This window comes from Giraffa tippelskirchi, chromosome 4, assembly GCF_054371585.1.
Source record: "Giraffa tippelskirchi isolate mGirTip1 chromosome 4, T2T-mGirTip1v1.2.pri, whole genome shotgun sequence".
NCBI lineage: Eukaryota > Metazoa > Chordata > Mammalia > Artiodactyla > Giraffidae > Giraffa > Giraffa tippelskirchi.
This window is the reverse complement of record NC_137278.1, coordinates 124,263,605-124,285,691: the sequence shown is the minus strand read 5'-3', so window position 1 is coordinate 124,285,691 and position 22,087 is coordinate 124,263,605. Positions and strand designations below refer to the sequence as shown.

The window sequence follows — 22,087 nt, the reverse complement described above, 5'->3', positions numbered from 1 at the left end:
CACAGAGAAGTATTATAAATGTTTCCTGTGTGTGCTCAGTCACGTCTGACTCTTTGTGACCCCATGGACTATAGCCCGTCAGGCTCCTCTGTCCATGGAGTTTTCCAGGCAAGAATATTGGAGTGGGTTGCCATTTCCTCCTCCAGGGGATCTTCCCAACCCAGGGATCAAACCCATGTCTTTTGCATCTCCCACATTGGCAAGCAGATTCTTTACCACTGAGCCAAGTGGAAAGCCCATTAATGTTTCTAGATATTTATAAAAGGAGATGATCTTGGGGAATCTTTCCAGAAACTGGTAGTTTGTGAGAATGGGCAGCTTTTGTTTCTGTCCTATTGAGTCACTTGTATAATACTTTTTAAGAAACATAAGACATTTACTCAACTAGTGAAGAACCCCATACAATAAAATTCTAAATATAAGCATTCCTATGCAAGAAGTTCAAAGTGATTAGCAGATAGTTTATACTAAACTCTTACAGAAAGCATGTGCAATGAGGACTGGGGTGGAGAAGAGTAGGAATGTAGAACTCATTTCTACCTTCTGTTTGAGGACACATTTAGTAACTTCTCAAAGTCCAGAAAAATGAGGGACAAAGCTGGGAAGAAACTAAATTCTCTAATGCCAAACACTTTGTTTATTTGCTGAATACAGTTACTACTTCATCAAGTATCTTTGTGTGTTTTATCCTCTCTATTCTACATACTTGTAAAAATTTTTAACTTTTGATTAAAAACAAATTCTTATTTGTTAACCAGCCAGGTGAGCGATAACTGTGATTAGCAATTTGCTTATCTTGAGTTAAAACCTAAACTTCTGAAAGTAATGTGGATGTCAATTACTATTAAAAACCTATTTCATAAACCTGAAAGTTGGTCACTCAATGTGTGTATCCTTAGATATAATTTTTTAGGCCAGTATTTTCAAGATGTCTATGCTAACTGATGCTATAAATACAAAAAAAATATATAGTTAGGCAGAAATCTGGGAGAATCCCATGTGTGTTGAGTTGTTTACAACAGTGGGCATTTCCTTTGAAATATTTGAAATTTATATCATGCACCATTTTTGCTATGAAATTGGCAAAGGCTAAATCACACAGTGTTGATCAAAGGAAGGGTCAGTCATATTCTCAGATACAAGTTGTGGGTATAAAAATAGTTGCAGCCTTTCTGGAAGGTAATTTGACAATATGCATAAAATTGCAAAGGTGAAAAGTCTTTGATCCAGTAATACCATTTCTAAGAAACCATCCCAAGTAACTAATTATGAATGTACTTCACGTTTTAGCTAAGGATGTTCATCACAGCATTGCTTACAATAGCAGAGCAATTATATGTGTCAAATATCTTGATTAAGACAGTTATGGTATAATCATATAATGGAATTCTGTGTTGCCATTAAAATGATATCATTTCATGTGATATTGGTTGATGTAAAAGATGCCAATGGAAAGAGCAGGTTACAAAATAGTGCTCAGCATGCTCATAAAGATGTGTGACTGTATGAGGTAATGGGTATGCATGTGTGTGGACACACATACATGTACAGGAAATACCTGTAAGCATACACAACAAAATGTTAATAATCATTGTGTGTAGCGGGTGATTTTTATTTCCTCTCTTTCCTTATGCAGGTTTTCTGATTTTTTTTCCCATCAGCATTTATTACTGTTGGAAATTTTTTAAACCAAGTTTTAATTTTTGAAATATTTAAAAAGTTTACAATGTCTTTTACAGGAACTGAATGGTGCACACAGGTAGGTGTGTGCACAGTGAGTACAGTATTGGGTCGTTTATCCCAGTAAGCAAGGGGCCTGCGATGGGAGACTAGTGCCTAAGAGCAGAGCTTGAGAATTTTATAACATCTCCTGGGGAGCCTTCAGGAATGGTAACAAACCACAGAGACGAAGTTACATGCCCTGCTATGTGACAGCACTGAGGACAATGTCTCCTGTCACTATTTTTCTTTGTATCTCTATTCCCCAAAATAAAATGCTCTATTTCCAAGAAAATTCTTCACGTCTTTGGAAGGTGCAGGTAATCTTGCAAGTCACCTTCTGTTAGTTCTGCTTGTCTTCCTCTCTTCTCAGGAGCCAGAGCCTGTGGCTTTACCGAAACATTCATTTTTGGCTCCTTTTTTGGAGAAAGTCGGTCCCTGTGCTCCATCAGTTGGTTCTAATTCTGTTTCTTTTTGCCATGTGTGTACTAAGTCGTTTCAATTGTGTTGGATTCTTTGTGATCCTATGGACTGTAGACCGCCAGTCTCCTCTGTCCATGGGATTCTTCAGGCAAGAATACTGTAGTGGGTTGCCATGCCCTTCTCCGGGGGATCTTCCCGACCCAGGGATCAAACCCACATCTGCATTTACTGCATTGGCAGGTGGATTCTTTACCACTAGCACCATCAGTGTTATCAAGTTCATGATTTTTTTGATGTTCCACAAAGGTCTCCTGGTACTTCTCCTCCCTCCGTCCCTCCTTTCCTTACTTCTTTTTTCCCTTTTTTGCTTCTCCCCTCCTTCCCTCTTTCTCTCCCTCCTCCCCTCCCAATAGAAGCAAGAATACCTCTCTTTATGCAAATCCACCCACTCTGTATCTCTGGAAATCTCTAGACTAAGAGCTTGGACAACCATCTTCCTTCATTGATTCCTCATTTACGTTTTTGGTATTTGAAGACTTGAGCACTCTATACCTGTGACATTCCTTAGAGCACAGAAGCTAGGAGGGGCCCTTCAGAGTCAGGGTTAGACCAGGGAAGGTAGGGCTCCTAAGAGGAAATGAGAGCTGAATGATGCTCCTTTTCATCAAGGAGAAGCGTAACCTGCAGTGCCCCCACCACACCTGTCAGAGCGTCAATGTCATGCTCTCAATTTTTGCCACTCAGTCACTCAGTAAAAACCATTGGCTGAGAACTTGCTTTATACCAAGCAGTGCTCACCACATTTCTTGAGATGGGTATTGTCATTTCCTGTAATGTGTCCTGTGGGTGCCCTGCCCAAATCTCCTTCCCTACCACTCACCCATCCATCCTTTGCTGCTATGAGAAACATCGTTGGGGATCAGGGTTAGGGGAGCTCCCCTTGACCAATGGGAGGTGCCTCCCTACCCAGACCTCAGCCAATGCCAGACTGACCTGGGATACAAAAGGCCAGTTCCCTTATCTCAAAGCAAAACTAACTCTCATGTAATTTATGCTTCAAAGTTTCCTTGTCTGGCTTTTCTAGCCACCCCATCCTGCTTCTCTCACTCCCCTTCTCCTGAGAGTACTCTCCTAATAAATAGCTTGAACAGGAATCTCCAATTCAAGCTCTGCATCTCAAAAGGGAGGCTGACCTAAAATACCTCCCATTTTACAAAAGAAGGAATTGAGCTCAGAGTGGATAAATTATTGCCCAAATTAACACAGAAGAGTAGGAATACAAAGTCCAGTTCTGTGCAACTATGTTTAGTTATTGTATATAATTTTTTCCAATGTTAATTTTGGTCAACAAGATTTCCCCCACAAGGAAATGTGAAACTCTATTGTCCAGGTCAGCAGCTAGCTGGGCTCAAATCTCGAGGTGCAGGGTTGGCAGGCTGTGATCCAACCAGGGCGCAGTCAGAGGGTACGCACAGGGTCTCTGTAGAGCAGGGCTTCAGCTGTCCCCACTCTTCCCACCACAAACCAGGCACAGTTTGGAAAGGTATATCCATTTCTTTTGTCACCAAGACTGTACAATAGTCTTAACATTTAATGAAGACAGCCAGGGATGTTAAAAAATCCTGCAACCTAAGGGGTGGTTGTGCTCAACAAAGAATTGTCCTGTACCCTTGTTGAGGAACACTTCAAAGAGCCCAGGGTCAAAAAGTAAGTGAGTCAAAGGCAGTCATCAAGTCCAAAGGGCAAGGGAATGACGGAGAAGAGACTACCGAACCAGAGGGGTGGCTGGGCCACCCCAGGCTGGGGCCAGCCAGGCTGAGTGTGGCTGCTGTGCACACAGCTGGCGGGTCTGGGCGTCTGCACTGTGGGAACTGAGCCACTTCCGAAGTTCAGGACAAAGGAAGAATCAGTGTGGATGTTGTGGGAACCCAGGCCGAGACTACATGGCGTTAGATTCGTTGCTCATTTATTTTAGTAAACAGGTAGCGCGCATGTTATTTTCTGGTGCTGTAGTGAGCAGTAAGAAAACCTAAACACGCTGATAATTGGTGTGTTCTGAGTGCTAAAAAGTCAATGCTAAGTAGTTGCTGCAGTCATGATTCGCCGTATTCTAATTTTGGCTGCCCTGCATTTGAACCTTATCCTATGTAGGAATTCTTTACCTTTTAAGTCTTGCTGGGCTGGAGGCCATCTCTCATGTGAGAAGCTGAAAATGCCAGATATCCACTTTCCCAGCTCCCCTGAAGGCAGGCTGTTACCAAGGAGCAGAGGAAGAGGGAAGAAGTGTTTTGCTGATGAACGCTGGGTGCTGTTTGGGGCCTTGGTTTCTAGCCACAGAGATCTAGAATTTGAATCTTCAGGCTTCCTAGTGTTGCAGGAAACTACTGAGCCTCCTTTGAATACATTCCTTTCTTGCTTAAATCAGCCAGTTAGTTTCTTTTGTGGATGGTTGGTTGGATAGCATCACTGACTGCAATGGACATGAGTTTGAGCAAACTCCGGGAGATAGTCAAGGACAGGGAAGCCTGACGTGCTGCAGTCCATGGAATCACAAAGAGTCAGGCATGACTAAGCAACTGAACAACAACCAGCACCTTCTAAGTACCAGCTGCTGGGAAAACAAAGATAAATCAGACAATGATGCTGTGTTCTTAGGAGGATGAGCAGGTAGAAGGTCAGACTTGGGGAGCACCACCATGTAGGCCGAAGCTGCCACAGAATCTCAGAGTAGGAAGTAATGATAATCCATATTGGGCTCAATTTGTAGGGGAGACTAAAAGCCAAGGAGATTAGTGTAAGATAGTAAAAAGAAAATAAATAAATGAAGGGCAAAACTCATGGACATTTTGTTACAAGTGATGTAGAACTGAGTCACAGGACGCGGCAGATCAGCTTGACCTTGGAAGGCAAATGCTGGAAACAGGGGTTGTGGTGGGACAGTGACTAGAGACTGCTGGTTTCCCAGCCAACCTTCCAGGGAAGCACTCTCCGTGGGCTCAGATTTCTCCCTGATTTTCTGTGAAAGTAGAGGATGAAGAGCTGTTCATGACAGATTTGTGGCCCAATTTATCCATAACTTCCCAAAGATTGTGCTATTTCTGCCACTATATGTTTGAAACCCCATGGTTTACAGAGTACGGTGCAGCCTGTTGTGGTCTGTTCTATCTTGTGTATATTAAGTAGAATTTTATTTTAGGGAGATTGTGGTGGAGCATGTGTTTAATGCTTTGATTCCCTTTTGTTACATAACTGTCATTCACTGAGCACCTCTTCCATGCCAGACTCTTTGCCACATATTATCTTTAATCTTCAGAACAATGCTCTAAGCAGGTATTATGAGGTTAGTTTTACAGAGGAGGCCTAAGGACCTGGCCAAGATCACAGAGCTGGACCAAAATGACAAAAATGTGAATCCAAGTGACTCTGGCTCCAATCTTACCTGCTTTCCATGACACACACCATGATTTCTGCCTGCCAGATATCCTAAATCAAGGATCATGTGTCCTACCCCAGGAATAAAATATCCATTGATCCATCTTAAGTTCATAACTCATCCCTGGCAGATGTGCCTGAGATACATATCAAGCATCCTTAAGGGGTTGATTAAGATCAGCTACATAATCTAGAAAGATCAGTGGTGAATAAGTCTTTCTGACTAAAAAAAAAGCACTGATGGTCAAGATATTATATTGTAAGACCTCTTCCAGGCCTGATTTCTCTAAATACTGATTAGCTTGTTTGGTGGGACAATGCTGTTGTTGCTGCAGGGACAGGGGCTGGGGGTGGTGTGGAAGGGGAGCTGGTGCTGTTCAGAGGCCAAAGGCACAGAAATTGACCTATAATTGACCTCAGACTTGCCAAACCCTCACCGCTGTGCCTGGGCTTTCCTTGTGGCTCAGCTGGTAAAGAAACCACCTGCAATGTGGGAGACTTGGCTTCAGTCTCTGGGTTGGGATAATCCCCTGGAGAAGGGAATGGCTACCCTCTCCAGTATTTTGGCCTGGAGAATTCCATGGACTGTATAGTCCATGGGGTCGCAAAGAGTCGGACACGACTGAGTGACTTTCACCACTTTGCCTAGGGAGAATTCCAGTAGTCATGTATGGATGTGAGAGTTGGACAGTGAAGAAAGCTGAGCACCAAAGAACTGATGCTTTTGAAATATGGTGTCAAAACCTCAATGAGGTATCATTTCACACCAGTCAGAATGGCTGCTATCCAAAAGTCTACAAGCAATAAATGCTGGAGAGGGTGTGGAGAAAAGGGAACCCTCTTACACTGTTGGTGGGAATGCAAACTAGTACAGCCACTATGGAGAACAGTGTGGAGATTCCTTAAAAAACTGGGAATAGAACTGCCATATGACCCAGCAATCCCACTGCTGGGCATATACACCGAGGAAACCAGAATTGAAAGAGACGCGTGTACCCCAATGTTCATCGCAGCACTGTTTACAATAGCCAGGACATGGAAGCAACCTAGATGTCCATCAGCAGACGAATGGATAAGGAAGCTGTGGTACATATACACAATGGAATATTACTCAGCCATTAAAAAAAATACATTTGAATCGGTTCTACTGAGATGGATGAAACTGGAGCCCATTATACAGAGTGAAGTAAGCCAGAAAGAAAAACAACAATACAGTATACTAATGCATATATATGGAATTTGAAAGATGGTAACGATAACCCTATATGCGAGACAGAATAAGAGACACAGATGCATGGAACAATTTTATGGACTCTGAGGGAGAAGGTGAGGGTGGGACGTTCTGGGAGAATGGCATTGAGACATGTGTATTGTCATATGTGAAACAGAGCACCATTCCATGTTCGATGCATGTGACAAGGGCTCAGGGCCGGGGCAATGGGATGATCCAGAAGGATGGGATGGGGAGGGAGGTGGGTGGGGGGTCCGGGAAGGGGAACACATGTAAACCCATGGCTGATTCATGTCAATGTATGGCAAAAACTATTACAATATTGTAAAGTAATTAGCCCCCAACTAAAATAAATAAATTTATTAAAAAAAAAAAAAAAAAAAAGAAATATGGTGTTGGAGAAGACTCTTGAGAGTCCCTTGGACTGCAAGAAGATCCAACCAGTCCATCCTAAAGAAGATCAGTCCTGGGTGTTCATTGGAAGGACTGATGTTGAAGCTGAAACTCCAATACTTGGGCCACCTCACACGAAGAGTTGACTCATTGGAAAAGACCCTGATGCTGGGAAGGATTGGGGGCAGGAGAAGAAGGGGATGACAGAGGATGAGATGGCTGGATGGCATCACCGACTCGATGGAAATGGGTTTGGGTAGACTCCGGGAATTGGTGATGGATAGGGAGGCCTGGTGTGCTGCGATTCATAGGGTCGCAAAGAGTCAGACATGAGTGAGTGACTGAACTGGAACTGGAGCATGAGTAGACTATTAGTATTAGTAGTAATAATAATAATTAACATTTTTTGAGCACTATGTGTTTGTACTGTATAATGTATGAATTATCTATCTTTAGTCCTCTGCACAAACCTAAGAGGTTCCACTTTATAAATGAGAAACAGACTCACAAAGATTCACCAACTACATCACACAGACAACCAATGAACTCCTTGGAGGTTCAAATCCAGACCTTTCTGTCTCCAAAGCCAGAATCTAAGGGATCATGTGGTATTAACTGTAGATGAGCAGTTATAGGTGCACCTATGAAGAATTACTTTAAAGTCATTACCTGTTTATTCAGCAACTACTTACCACTGCTTATTTTAGGATGGGCAATAGGCTCCTAAACAAAAGAAGCATGGCTTCTGCCATCATGGTGGAGGAGGAAAAAAATCAAATAATTACACAAATGAGCATCTAACAACAAACTATGCTATGTGCTATGATGGAAAGGCACAGAAAGATGGATGAGTACATAACAAGGGGACCTAACCTAGTTTAGCAGATCAGGAAAAACTTTTTGGAAGCAATGGTGACTGAGTAAATACCAGAAGGATGAGTGTAGTTAACTGGGAGGAAGGGAAGGGACCTGGGAGAAGAGAATTCCTGGCAGAATGATGGGCATGTGCAAAGGCCTGAAACAGAAGGAAAGAACTTTTAGTCTGTGGTCACTAGACGCTGCTGGCCTAGGGGATAAATTTAGTTTGTAGATGTTTGTTTTGGCTCACCGACTCTTCTGGAAAATTTTGAGCCTTCAAGAGGAAATGTTGCATAAATATTCTGACTTCAAGCTCCTTTCAAAAAAGCAGAAGGTCTGACAACCCTTGGCCCTCAGGGCTTCATGGCAGCAGTGACAAGCACTGAGTGTGTGACCAGTTTAGGTGGGGCACACACTCTCCATTTCACCAGTCTTCTGCTCATTCTTGTCTCCCCAGTGCTGCAGCAAGCTTCAGTCACAGTCTGTCATCATGTTTGCACTGTTGCCGTTCTTATACTGGAGAATTCTTTCTTTGTACCCCTGTCTTGATAATAAATAATAAATGAAAGTTAGACCAAGAGAACCATGTGCTTTCCCTCAAACTCAGCATGTACCGTATTTCTTGGTAAATGTGGGCACTGAAGTCCCCCTCCCACTCCTATTTTGGTGGAAACAGAATAAAGGCCAGTAGTATGTACCACGTTAATGGCCTAAAATGTGTCGACTTTCTTGTCAACTGCAAATGCTTAGTGAGACTAAGACATGCCTTAGACACTGTGAACCCCCCACCATGATAGGTATGAAGAGCTGAATATAAATTGATTTTTAGTCACAGATATAAAAAATGCTGGTCTACATTTCTAAATGTAGGACAGTACCTGTTTTTAATTGCTGATCAATTTATTAAGCATTTCTCCTATATTAAGCATGATAGATCATAAGATAGCCCTTGTCCCAGAAATATATGTTACTCATTCCTTCCTTGGTCAGATAAATTCAACTTGCCATCTCCAAACCACTGCTCCTTAGCAAGACAGCACAAATTAATTCTGAACTTTTCCTAAACATTTATAAACATGTCAAGTAATGCAGACATTTCTGGTGTGGTTTAAGAGTCCTGGGCTGTGATACAAGAAATCACTCTACTTTATACAATTAACGCATTCCCGCAGTCAGAGTGTAAATCACGCCACACATTCGGAACACTAGAGAAACTCACTGAGGGAACTTGTGATGAATCATTTTGTAAAGCAGAGAATTTGGATATAATACCCAACATCCCTCATTAATACTTATTTTTTGCAAGAGCAAAGGATTTAATAAGGCACATATGCGTCATACATGTGATATGATGCCTCAGTGTCAGTTTCCTTATATGTAACTAAAATTAGTTGATTTTGGTGTTTGCCTTGACTTCCATTCTTTTCTTCTTTCCTCATGTTGTCAGTGTGACTAAGCCCTGTTACAAATCAAATCTTCAGCTCAGACTCAACCAGCAGAGGGTACTGTTTGAGCATTTAAGTGGACTTCCCATCTTTGTCTTACTCATCCAAAGAAACAATTTCTGAATAATAGTCAGGGACAATATTCAATAGGCAAGTTCTGGCACGATAATAGACAGCAACGATCATGTTTCAGCATCGTTTTGCAGGAAATTCCCTTTGTTCTCTGCTGCTCACAAAGGACATATGCAAAATGGACCTGTAGTTCTGGTGATAAATGTCTATGAAAGGTAGATGAAGAAGGTTCATGGTTATAGAGTAGAATCTGCTTCTAAATTTACCAAGTACTTTTATCCCTTTTAGGTTTAGAGTTCTGAATCAAGATATCAGCCCCACGTGTTCTCAGCTTACTGGTGAATGATAATGAATAATTCCTGCAGTAGCAAATGACATAATAAAATAATCAGGCAGCCTGTGCACATTGTAAATCAATGAGCACAGATGTCTCCAAATGGAGGTATATTTGAAGATACTTTACATCTTGCTGGGTTTGGAACACTTGAGGGTGGGTTAGCGCCTGTTTATTAAAATAAAGTGAGCATCTCCCCACTCTAAAATCAAGCTCAGCATTAAATATAATTAAAAATATTGTAGAAGACTTTATCCCTTAATATTTACATAACTTTGATCAATTTGTGGTTAATAGTGGGTCACACATTTCTTAGTAAAATTTCTATGTTTGTATTTTTACATTAATAATTTAAACATTTTTATTGAAACAAAAACCACACATGATAATAACAGCAAAAAAGATAAAAACCCTTGCACTAAAAAGCAGTAGTTCTCTGTCTACTCTTTCTTATCTTCAGTCTCTTTTCAGATACAACTTTTAACTTTTATAATGGGTTCTTTTGGTTATTTACCTTCATATCTTTAAGCAATGTTCTTATACTGCTAAATCTTGGGTTATTAGTTTCAGGTATTATGTATTGTCTTTCTATGCTGATACATGAGAATGTAACTTGATTAAGTCATTCAATACCTCCTTTAGTCATATCTGGACTTTAGATCTTTATTGGTTACCTATGCACTTCTAGATACAATACTTACTCCTTTTGCAACTTTAAGTGAGATGCTTATTCTTTTAACAAGAGACAGTTTATTTTGTGTCCCTGTCTTTGCAGTTCTTCTCTCCGACTCCTCCTTCCCTGTACCTCTTGTAATCTGTATCTCTACAATATCAAGACTATTAACATTTGCCTCTCATCATCATTCTACCATCTTTGTCTATAGGTTGATTCTAAAATTGTAAACCGATAAATAGTGCTTATATTGAGACTCAATCTTGTTTATTACAGTATCACATAGTATATTATTATTATACTTCTTTCACAATTTTTAATTTTTCTGGAGTTTCTAATTGTCTTTTTCTTTTTTTCTGCAGTACTTGCCTTTCTCGTGTTTGGATTTTTTTTTTTTTAAGTTTCTCCAGAAACTACTTTCTTTTGAAGCTCTTCATCTTGCTACCCTTAATCAGTACTTGTTATGTAGGCTGGCTAACAGGAATCATCTTGGTGTTATTTTTCTTTGTTTCCTCATTTCTGGAATGTGAATCTTTTGCTTTCTTCATGGACTTCTTTTTGATGCAGTACATACTGATCAAAATTACTAAGAAAGGATATGTGAGATGCAACCTTTTTGATTCTTTGAATGTGTGAAAATCAGCACCTGCAAGTGGGATTTAAGTTCACACTTGAGTAATAATTTAATTAGATACAGAAAATATGAAATTCCACAGAATTTTAAAGGCAGTGTTTCTTTTTCTTGGTCATCTGTATTGCTGATGTGAAGTTTTGTGCCTGCTTCATTCTCATTCTTTGATGATCTGCTTTTTTTTTCTTTCAGGAAAAGTTATCAATAAAGGCTTTTTTACAGTCACTGGTGGGCTGTTCCAATCTGAAATGTTTAGTCTTTCAGCTATCCAAAATTCCCCTATATTAATCCCTTCCATTTTTTTCTCCCTCCCATTTTTGCTACTTACTTTCCATAATTCCTATTAATTGTCTATTAGTCCTCCTGATTTAATCCTTTTGCCTTTTAAAAGTTCATTTTCTGGGAGAATTTCTCAATTCTGTATTTTAAAATTTCTTTTACCTTTGACAATCATATTCTTTAAATCAAGTTTCCTTCTTAATCTGTTTGTTCTTTTTTCATAGTATATTGTTCTTGTCTTACGGATGCAATGTATTCTTCAATCTTTCTAAAGATGTTAGTGTTTCTATAAAAATTTCTGTTCTTCACATTATCTCTTTTTATTTTGGAATCAGTATTTCCCGTTTGCTTGTTTTGGTCAGAATATTTCATGTTAGGGATTTATTTAAATGTGTGGGAGTCTTTGGTTTTCTGTTCATATTTCCAAGTAAGGCAAACACCATGCCTGGGTTTCTGATTTACACAGTAATGAAATCAGCTGTGTCATAAATAGAATTTTAATCGATTTCCCCTATTTTTCAGTCTTATGTGTCATGCCAACCCCTAGTGCATCTGAATTTTCAGAATTCTGAGCATCTCAATGGTTCTTCTGGATAGCTTATCTCCATCTCTCTTGCTACACCACCTACTTCCCTTTTATTTTACTGTAAGCTCACTTCTTTACAGATATATGCCTTTCATCTGTTAGCATATCTCCATCTACTTGTCATCTTCCAAAAATTTAAGTCTTCTGTCAGCTAAAGACCACTATTTATTCTTATCTCATGAGTTTATACCTACTTGCATTCTTCACTGACATTTTAATGGGCTTCTGGATGGAAAAGAACATAAATACATGTGCACACTCTGTCATCTTTATCTGGAAGTCCATGTTAATTTTTGAATGTGTAATTTTATCGTCTGAAACTTCTAAATGCATATTCAGTATTCACTTACAGCCCACGCCATTTGTAAACATGGGTTTTCAATGGACATATTTAAGATGTCTTTTGGCGCATGTCATTTCCCTGGCTATTTTCTTAATGCGTGAAGGTAGAATAACAAGTTGAACATTTGTTTAATCTTTTGATGTACCAATTATTTCAACTGATTACATTTGTTCTTTAAATCAACACTGTGTAACAGGTATTGCCGTGATCCCATTTTATAGATGAGGAATGGATTTGAGTGATAAGCGTAAGATCTGGTGAGTGCTGGCCTGGTACTTAGACCCAAACCTTTCATTTCTTTTCTATGAAGACAGACTGTCTCTTAGATACCACTTAGTGAAACCCAGTAAATACAACAGCGTAAATAAATAATGTAATCTGCCTACAGAATAAATTCCTACACTCATAAAGCTTCATGCATTATGTTTTAGTTCTACTCTTGGTTGTACTTTTAAAATAATATTTAAAACTATTCCTGAACATTTGTTAAGGATGTTGCATTCCCAACGTCTCCTCCCAGTGAACTGCTGGATAATCTCCACTGATAAAATAAGTCATGTTGCACAAAGGAAAAGCTATTGTTTCAAAACATCAGGGGCAGAGCTAAGGTAGAGTCAGACTCTTCTGATTGTCTTCAACTATTACATGCCTTACTAAATTTTAGGTCAGATAATTTGGCTCTTAACATTCAAAACTGTATTAATTATGGGATTTTATAACAAGGTTATGCAGTGTATGTTTGCCAACTGGGAAAGAAAGATAATTACGCTTCAATGTAGGTCACATTTAAGAAACTCTCTTAGGCCGAATGGGAACCATTTTTCCTTAAAAATCAAGAGTTAATGATATTGAAGAGAGTGGTGTCTCTCTCATCCTGTGACCCAGTTCTTCTGGTCTAAGATTTTTTTCTCTACCTCTTTTTGGTGGCTGTTGTTAGGAAGAGGCTGTTGTGTGTGCATGCTTAGTTGTGTCTGACTCTTTAGGGATCCCATGGTCTGTAACTTGCCAGGCTCCTCTGTTCATGGGATTCTCCAGGCAAGAATACTGGAGTGGGTTGCTGTTTCATACTCCAGGGGATCTTCCTGACTCAGGGATCCAACCCATGTTACCTGGGTCTCCTGCATTGGCAGGTGGATTCTTTACCACTGAGTTATCAGGGAAGCCCTTTTTAGGAAGAGAAACTTGCATAATTTCCTATAGACAGTTTGGTTTAATTTCCTATAGACAGCAGTAGTTGCTGCTGAACTGGGCCCTGCTAGTTGTAAGAAACTGGTGGATGAAGAGTTATCAATGAGGATGTTACAGAGACATTTTTAGGGTTGATATCATAAGCAGATAATTCTCCTAACTCCCCCCAAAGTGTTTTATGTTGATGTGTATGAGAAGGAGTCTTAGTCTTTGCCCTTGAAAAATTGCTGGTATGTCTAAATTGTCAGTGTTTTTTGCTTTCTTTTTGTCCTGAGCTTTTTGAGTTTCAGCATTGTCAAATGGAAAATCTAACGAATATCATTTAAAATGGGAGTGAACTCTCCTCAAAACTAAGGACTTGATACAATTGTGTAGCATCTAAGTAGCATCTAGGCTCTGTTGTATCTAATTAACCATTTTAATTGAGGCATGAAAAAATGCTTCACTCACAGATTTCCCAACCAGGGCTCTACCCCTCCCAAACTCATCCCTCACCATCAGGATAAAGGATACAACAAAATATTGGACTGTTTAAAATTCATTGTACGGTCAAAAAAGAAACAGTTTTCTAAGGGTATATCTGGGTTTCCTTGGAATGGTGCAAAAGCTTTGATTTCACCACTGTAATTTAAGTGGCTTAGTGTTTTAACTTATGTTGGGACTGGGACAAAATTGCTTTTTAAAAAAGAGATAGGAGATCTAAATTTTAATTTGTAATTTTAAATGGGCTAGGATTTGTATCAGCTTGAAATGTGCTTATTTCCAGTTTGTTTTCATCTTTTCCTTATCTTAGTACTAATAGAATATTATAGTTAACCAGTAGCTGTTGAAATATTCTGAAGATGAATTTTATAGTTGTGTTTCTCTTTGTCTCTTTTCCATTTTTTTAAATTAGTTTATTTTCTATTTTTTAACTTTACAATATTGTATTTGTTTTGCCATACATTGACATGAATCCTTTTAAAGAATTAAGGTACTTTAACAAGCTGCTTTAAGGAATTAATAGTATCATAGAACACACTGTATGTCAAGATTATCAGGCATTTTCCACTACAGGTGGGTATGAAGCCTTAGAAAGATATTTGAAACATGAAGGATGATTGGGGCATTGGAAAGATGTGGGCCTGAAATAACTCCCCTGATTGGGTCCCTCAACCCTTCCTTCCCAGCAGTTACTAGGCCCACAGGACTGACGTTTAGCTAGCTGGAATTCAGAAGTGAGAAAATAGGCCTGGTTCTTCCCAGGTCTATTCAGATCCATTTGCTGTTAATTGCCACTTTGGAGTTCTTTTTTAATGATGCTTGATACCAGTGTGAGAGTTGGACCATAAAGAAGGCTGCATACCGAAGAACAGATGCTTTCAAATTGTGGTGCTGGAAAAGACTCTTGAGAGTCCCTTGGACAGCAAGGAGATCAAACCAGTCCATCCTAAATGAAATCAACTCTGCATATTCATTGGAAGGACTGATGCTGAAGTTGAAGCTCCTTTACTTTGGCTGCCTGATTTGAAGAGCCAACTCATTCGAAGAGACCCTGATGCTAGGAAAGACAGAAGGCAGGAAGACAAGGTGGGGACAGGGGATGACATGGTTGGATGGCATCACTGACTCGATGGAAATGAACTTGGGCAATCTCCAGGAGATAGTGAGGGGCAGGGAGGTGTGCTATAGGCCATCAGGTCGCAAAGAGTCAGACACAGCTTAGTGACTGAATAAAAACAACATGAGTGGTGTGTGAGTTCCTTAGGGTTTTGAGCCTTCTCTGAATACGAAACTCAGAGATCAGCTCTTACAAATAGGTGAGCTGTGGTACAGTAATCCGGCTGCTTCTTGTCTTTGGGGTGTAGTATGCTTAGCTAATCCTATCAGCTATAATTCTAACTGGGTGGCTCTTGTTAAATCTTTGTGCAAAAGATGTAATCTTTAGGTGAAGGATACATGAAGAAAATACTCCAGCCATTCTTGACACTTCCCAGGTCATAAAGCAAGAACATGATTTATTTTTCTAAACAAGATTTATAAGGTACCCAGGTGGATCTCCACTTGAAGGGTGAGGTTGGAATCTAACCAGGATATTAGAAACACTGCCTTTATCAAAAAGGGCATTGTTCAGGGTTGTAATGCAGGATGAAGAAGTAATGAATGTCCTGCTTCTGAAGGCATGTCTAATTGCTAGGAGATCATTGAGGTAGCAACCCAATAGCTCTGCCCCAGTGAAAAATATCTGCTTCTACTTTATTGACTACGATAAAGCCTTTGACTCTGTGGATCACAACAAACTGTGGAAAATTCTTAAAGAGATGGGAGTACCAGACCGCCTTGCCTGCCTCCTGAGAAACCTGTATGCAGGTCAAGAAGCAACAGTTAGAACTGGACATGGAACAACAGACTGGTTGCAAATAGGGAAAGGAGTACCTCAAGGCTATATATTGTCACCCTGCTTATTTAACTTATATGCAGAGTGTGTGTTAGTCAGTCAGTTGTGTCTGACTCTTTGCGACCCCATGTACTGTAGCTCCTCTGTCCATGGGATTTTCCAGGCAAGAATGCTAGAGTGGGTTGCCATTTCCTTCTCCAGGGGATCTTCCTAACCCAGGAGTCGAACCCAGGTCTCCTGCATTGCAGGCAGATTCTTTACTCTCTGAGCCACCAGGGAAGCCAGAGTACCTCATGTTAAATGCTGGGCTGGATGAAGCACAAGCTGGGATCAAGATTGCAGGGAGACATATCATTAACGTCAGATACGCAGATGACACCACTCTTATAGCAGAAAGTGAAGAAGAACTAAAGAGCCTCTTGATGAAAGTAAAAGACAAGAGTGAAAAAGTTGGCTTAAAGCTCAACATTCAGAAAACTAAGATCATGGCATCCAGTCCCATCACTTCATGGCAAATTGATGGCGAAACAATGGAAACAGTGAGATACTTTATTTTTGGGGGCTCCAAAAGCACTGCAGATGGTGAGTGCAGCCATGAAATTAAAAGATGCTTGCTCCTTGGAAGAAAAGCTATGACCAACCTAGAGAGCATATTAACAAGCAGAGACATTACTTTGCAAACAAAGGTCTATCTAGTCAAAGCTATGGTTTTTCCAGTAGTCATGTATGGATGTGAGAGTTGGACTATAAAGAAAACTGAGTGCCAAAGAATTGATGCATTTGAACTGTGGTGTTGGAGAAGTCTCTTGAGAGTCCCTTGGACTGCAAGAAGATCCAACCAGTCCATCCTAAAGGAGATCAGTCCTGGGTGTTCATTGGAAGGACTGATGCTGAAGCTGAAACTCCAATACTTTGGCTACCTGATGCAAAGAGCTGACTCATTGGAAGAGACCCTGATGCTGGGAAAGATTGAAGGTGGCATGAGAAGGGGACGACAGAGGATGAGATAGTTGGATGGCATCACCGAATCGATGGACATGAGTTTGAGCAAGCTTTGGGCGTTGGTGATGGACAGGGAACCCTGGCATGCTGCTGTCCATGGGGTCTCAAAGAGTGAGACATGACTGAGCGACTGAACTGAACTGAATGATCTCTGGGAAGACATTCTTAAATGCTGGAGAGGAGCAAGATTTATAAGGGGGAAGGACTGTGTTTCTCTCTGTCTCTTTAAATTCTTTTTTAAGTCCTGGGATGACTTGTTAGTGTGTGTGCATGACAGAATAAATTCAAGTGTTTCTGGGACTCTACGACTTTGTAAATAAGGAAATTTTAGGTAGGTCTAAAGGAATATGAGGAAAGTGTGATAAATAGTCTCACAGGATGGAAGTAAGTTAAAGATTCTGCCTTTCCCTGTTTGAATAACATTCACTGGTTTGAAATTATAATTGTGGGAACTTGGGAGAAAACTTTAAACTCAAGAGTGAGATGTCTGTTTTAATATTCAACACACCAAGTTATGTCTATGAGGAGATGAGTAATTTTTGGATGATTTTTGTGTTTTAAAACCTTTGGTATTTGGTAACTTTGTTATAAACTTTTGGGTATCTCCTGCACTCCATAAAATAGCTAAAACAGTTTGGATTTTTTTTTTTAATGGCCAGAGCCATTATATGCTGTAGCACTTGGATCTGATCCATAATGCTTCATAGTCTAACAACAATCTCTAGAGCCCAGAGCCCTGGGACTGATTCCAACCAAACAGTAGGTCAGCACTGAAAAAGAAAGAAGCTGTTGCCCAGATTGCCACAAATGGAAATGAGAGAAGAGAAATGCTTATCAGGGTTCAGTTCAGTTCAGTTGAGTCGCTCAGTCGTGTCCGACTCTTTGCGACCTCATGAATCGCAGCACGCCAGGTCTCCCTGTCCATCACCAACTCCCGGAATTTACCCAAACCCATGTCCATCGAGTCGGTGATGCCATCCAGCCATCTCATTGTCTGTCGTCCCCTTCTCCTCCTGCCCCCAATCCTTCCCAGCATCAGATTCTTTTCCAATAAGTCAACTCTTCGCATGAGGTGGCCAAAGTATTGGAGTTTCAGCTTCAACATCAGTACTTTCAGTGAACACCCAGGACTGCTCTCCTTTAGGATGGACTGGCTGGATCTCCTTGCAGTGCAAGGGACTCTCAAGAGTCTTCTCCAACACCACAGTTCAAAAGCATCAATTCTTCTGTGCTCAGCTTTCTTTATAGTCCAGCTCTCACATCCATACATGACTACTGGAAAAACCATAGCCTTGACTAGATGGACCTTTGTTGGCAAATAATGTCTCTGCTTTTTAATATGCTATCTAGGTTGGTCATAACTTTCCTTCCAAGGAGTAAGCATCCTTTAACTTCATGGCTGCAATCACCATCTGCAGTGATTTTGGAGTCCCCCAAAATAAAGTCTGACACTGTTTCCACTGTTTCCCCATCTATTTCCCATGATGTGATGGGACCAGATGACATGATCTTAGTTTTCTGAACGTTGAGCTTTAAGCCAACTTTTTCACTCTCCTCTTTCACTTTCATCAAGAGGCTCTTTAGTTCTTCTTCACTTTCTGCCATAAGGGTGGTGTCATCTGCATATCTGAGTTTATTGATATTTCTCCCGAGAATCTTGATTCCAGCTTGTGCTTCTTCCAGCCCAGCATTTCTCATGATGTACTCTACATATAAGTTAAATAAGCAGGGTGACAATATACAGCCTTGACGTACTCCTTTTCCTATTTGGAACCAGTCTGTTGTTCCATGTCCAGTTCTAACTGTTGCTTCCTGACCTGCATACAGGTTTCTCAAAAGGCAGGTCAGGTGGTCTGGTATTTCCATCTCTTTCACAATTTTCCACAGTTTATTGTGATCCACACAGTCAAAGGCTTTGGCATAGTCAATAAAGCAGAAATAGATATTTTTCTGGAACTCTCTTGCTTTTTCAATGATCCAGTGGATGTTGACAATTTGATCGCTGGTTCTTCTGCCTTTTCTGAAACCAGCTTGAACATCTGGAAATTCACGGTTCATGTATTGCTGAAGCCTGGCTTGGAGAATTTTGAGCATTTCTTTACTAGCGTGTGAGATGAATGCAATTGTGCAGTAGTTTTAGCATTCGTTGGCATTGCCTTTCTTTGGGATTGGGATGAAAACTGGCCTTTTCCAGTCCTGTGGCCACTGCTGAGTTTTCCAAATTTGCTGGCATATTGAGCACAGCACTTTCACAGCATCATCTTTCAGGATTTGAAATAGCTCAATGTTTATCAGGGTAAATAAACTCAAAGCCTTATTATTAGGAAGGGAGCGGCAAGGGGACAGAAGGAGAAATAGACACAGGGCTGACATTTACTGAGGACTCACTCCATGTCTCACTTATTGTTAAATGCTTTTATGTATTATAGTAGTTCATCTAGTTCTCACTAAATCCTAAAGGTTTGATTATGTTCATTATTACAGATAAGGAAGCTGAAGAGAGAGGTTATGATACTTGTCCAAGGTCACAAAGCAAGCATATGATGATGTTTGTTAACTCAGGTGACTGACTCTGGAACAGGTAGGTATAATTTAGGTGGGTTGTCATTAGTGTCTGCTGTAGACCTGTAACAGTTTAGATCAATATACAGTGGCCAAGGGTGATCCAGTCAGTCTGTTTTCTGAAACTTTGAAAACTCAAGGTAGAGAATTCCTGGAACCTTGATAATCAGAATTATTGATACACCCTGGCTTTATTCACTCATTCAATAAATGTTTATTGAGGTCCAACTACATGCCAGGTACTGAGCTGAATAATGGTCCCACAGCAGGAGATGCAATTCTCATACTCTGGAAACAGTAGACAAAAGGTGAACACATTCACGTTCCTGAAGAGACTAGGTCAATGAGTGGAAATGTCATGTTATCCTGATGTACCAGGTTGCCATGGGAATGAGATACACAAGTGACCTGAATGCTCTGGTTACCTACATAGACTTTACAGAAGTGGACCTGGCCTCACTGCATGGCACATCCCCAGATGAGCATGCCCTCATCCATGGGTTGTTTCGTCCATGGATTTGCTGCTGTAAAATTGTCCTCCTCATCCTTCTCTGTATACACCACTCACCCTGTTGGTCCTTCATTTTTTTTCCTAGTCTTTTCCTCTGGGGGACTTGCATGATTCCACTGATAATAAAGGGACAGTAGTAGAGCATCTCAGTAGGGCTGTACCATCTCCATCTGGGATGGGAGTAGTTTTTCAAGAAAGGGAATGATTTTTCTTCTTTTAAAGGTCTTTGAAAGGTCACAAGAGATTTAGAATGCCCTTGAAAACATACAGATAAATTATAAACTTGCAAATTAATGTAATAACATTTATTTAATAATCTATCAAACAATGCTGAATGTTTTTAAAGGTATATACCTTATATGCAGAAAAAACTTATAGAAAAAGACACACCAGACCCTGGGGAGAAAGTTGGGATTGCAGCTGATGGCCAAATGGGATTTTGTCTAATTCATGCTATTATAAAATTTTATCTGGAGAATGTATTTGCATATTATTTTTATAATGAAAAATAATAATGTGAAAAGAGGTAACTTGAATGGCGAGTAGGTAGGAAGCTCTTGTAATAGTCCAGAAAAGAGATGGTTAAGACCTGAAATAAAAATGAAGACAGTGTTGCCTAAGGATTGAGAACCAGAGCTCTTATTCTAGACTACTTGGGCTCAAATGTCTGCCCTGACACTCACTAGCTGTGTACCAGCTGGATAGATTACCTAACCTATTGTGTCATGGCCATTTCATCTATAAATGAATATGTGAAAAAAAAAAAACCTACTCATAGAGTTGTCATGATAATTAAGTGGCTTAGTCTATGTCAAGTGCTTAATACAATGGTTAGTAAGTCCTCTGTTAATATTGGCCACTATTTTAGAGGGGAATAGACAGAATTGGGTTGGGAGGAGTGGAAAGCAATAAATAACTGAAGATGCTAGTACCTTGGATACCAAAGTGATGCTGAATATTTTGTCTTGTGCATCATCATGCTTTTATGAGCATCACTTCCCACTGGTTGCCCTGAGGTCATAAGGGTATAGAATGTCATAATGTTTCTCTATTAATTCTATGGCAGGTACTGGAAGTTGGTTTTCTAATTATGAATTGCAGTCTGGAATGAGATGATTGTATTACTTAGCCTCCTGTCTAGTTCTCTAATTAGTAAGTTGGTAACCATATCATTTATCTTTAGTGCTTGGATATATTTTTTCAATTAATAATGTGACAATACACATTTCAACAGACATACAACATCTCTTCTCCACTTTTCCCTGCTATTCTAATGCATTTTTCAGTCTCTGATAAATCTGCTCCCCTAGATAATGTTTTGGGAAAACAAGACAGGTCAGAGGAAAAACATTACCTCTCAGAGTCCAATTATGTGAAAACACAAAGATAAATATCACTCAGGGGGCAATGGGGGTTGCTGCCACTCTGGCACGCTACCTGTATCTCTGAATTATTTTAAGGATTCAGTGAGGAAAAATATGCTTTAAGAAAATATCAAAGACTGTACACGTGAGTATTTAATCTGTTGGCTTTCAATTTGTCATTTTTTTCTATTCTGCACAAAAACACTGTAGAGAAAATTCTAGATGGCTACATTCGAAAAACCAGCTTTCACTGAGTTCATATTTCTCTTAAGTTTTATCTACCTGTCTCACCTTTGAATTTACTAACTCTTGAGTAATTGTTTAAGTCTTGACATTTTGTTCTCTTCAATTTTTAGAACTATGCTAGGATAACTGCCGAATCTTTGGAAAAGGGTGAATGTTTAGTTTAGATGTTATTCTCCCTTCTCTATCCAATGTATATCTAACATGTTTTTTCTCTAGTTATGACCCTAAATGAAACTTTGATGGCATTAAGGCTTTTTCACCTGTGCTTAGGAAGCTCTTTGAGCCTTTCTTGAAGATCTTAATGTGGCTTATTGTTGCCTTATTTAGGCCATAATCTAGTCCATTTTCTAGTCTGTTTCATGCGTGCCTGCTTAGTTGCTCAGTCATGTCTGACACTTTGCGACCCCATGGACTGTAG

At 40.0% G+C, this 22,087-nt stretch overlaps 1 protein-coding gene across 1 annotated transcript in view; it reads left to right on the top strand.

Annotated features, from left to right (window-relative positions):
• Window positions 1-22,087, top strand: part of LOC145546142 (uncharacterized) — a 482,768-nt gene that overhangs the window by 122,368 nt on the left and 338,313 nt on the right. Inside the window, exon 3 of the mRNA XM_081592132.1 lies at window positions 19,471-19,567. The gene's annotated coding sequence lies outside the window, so the exon portion shown is untranslated. The remainder of the gene's footprint in view (window positions 1-19,470; window positions 19,568-22,087) is intronic.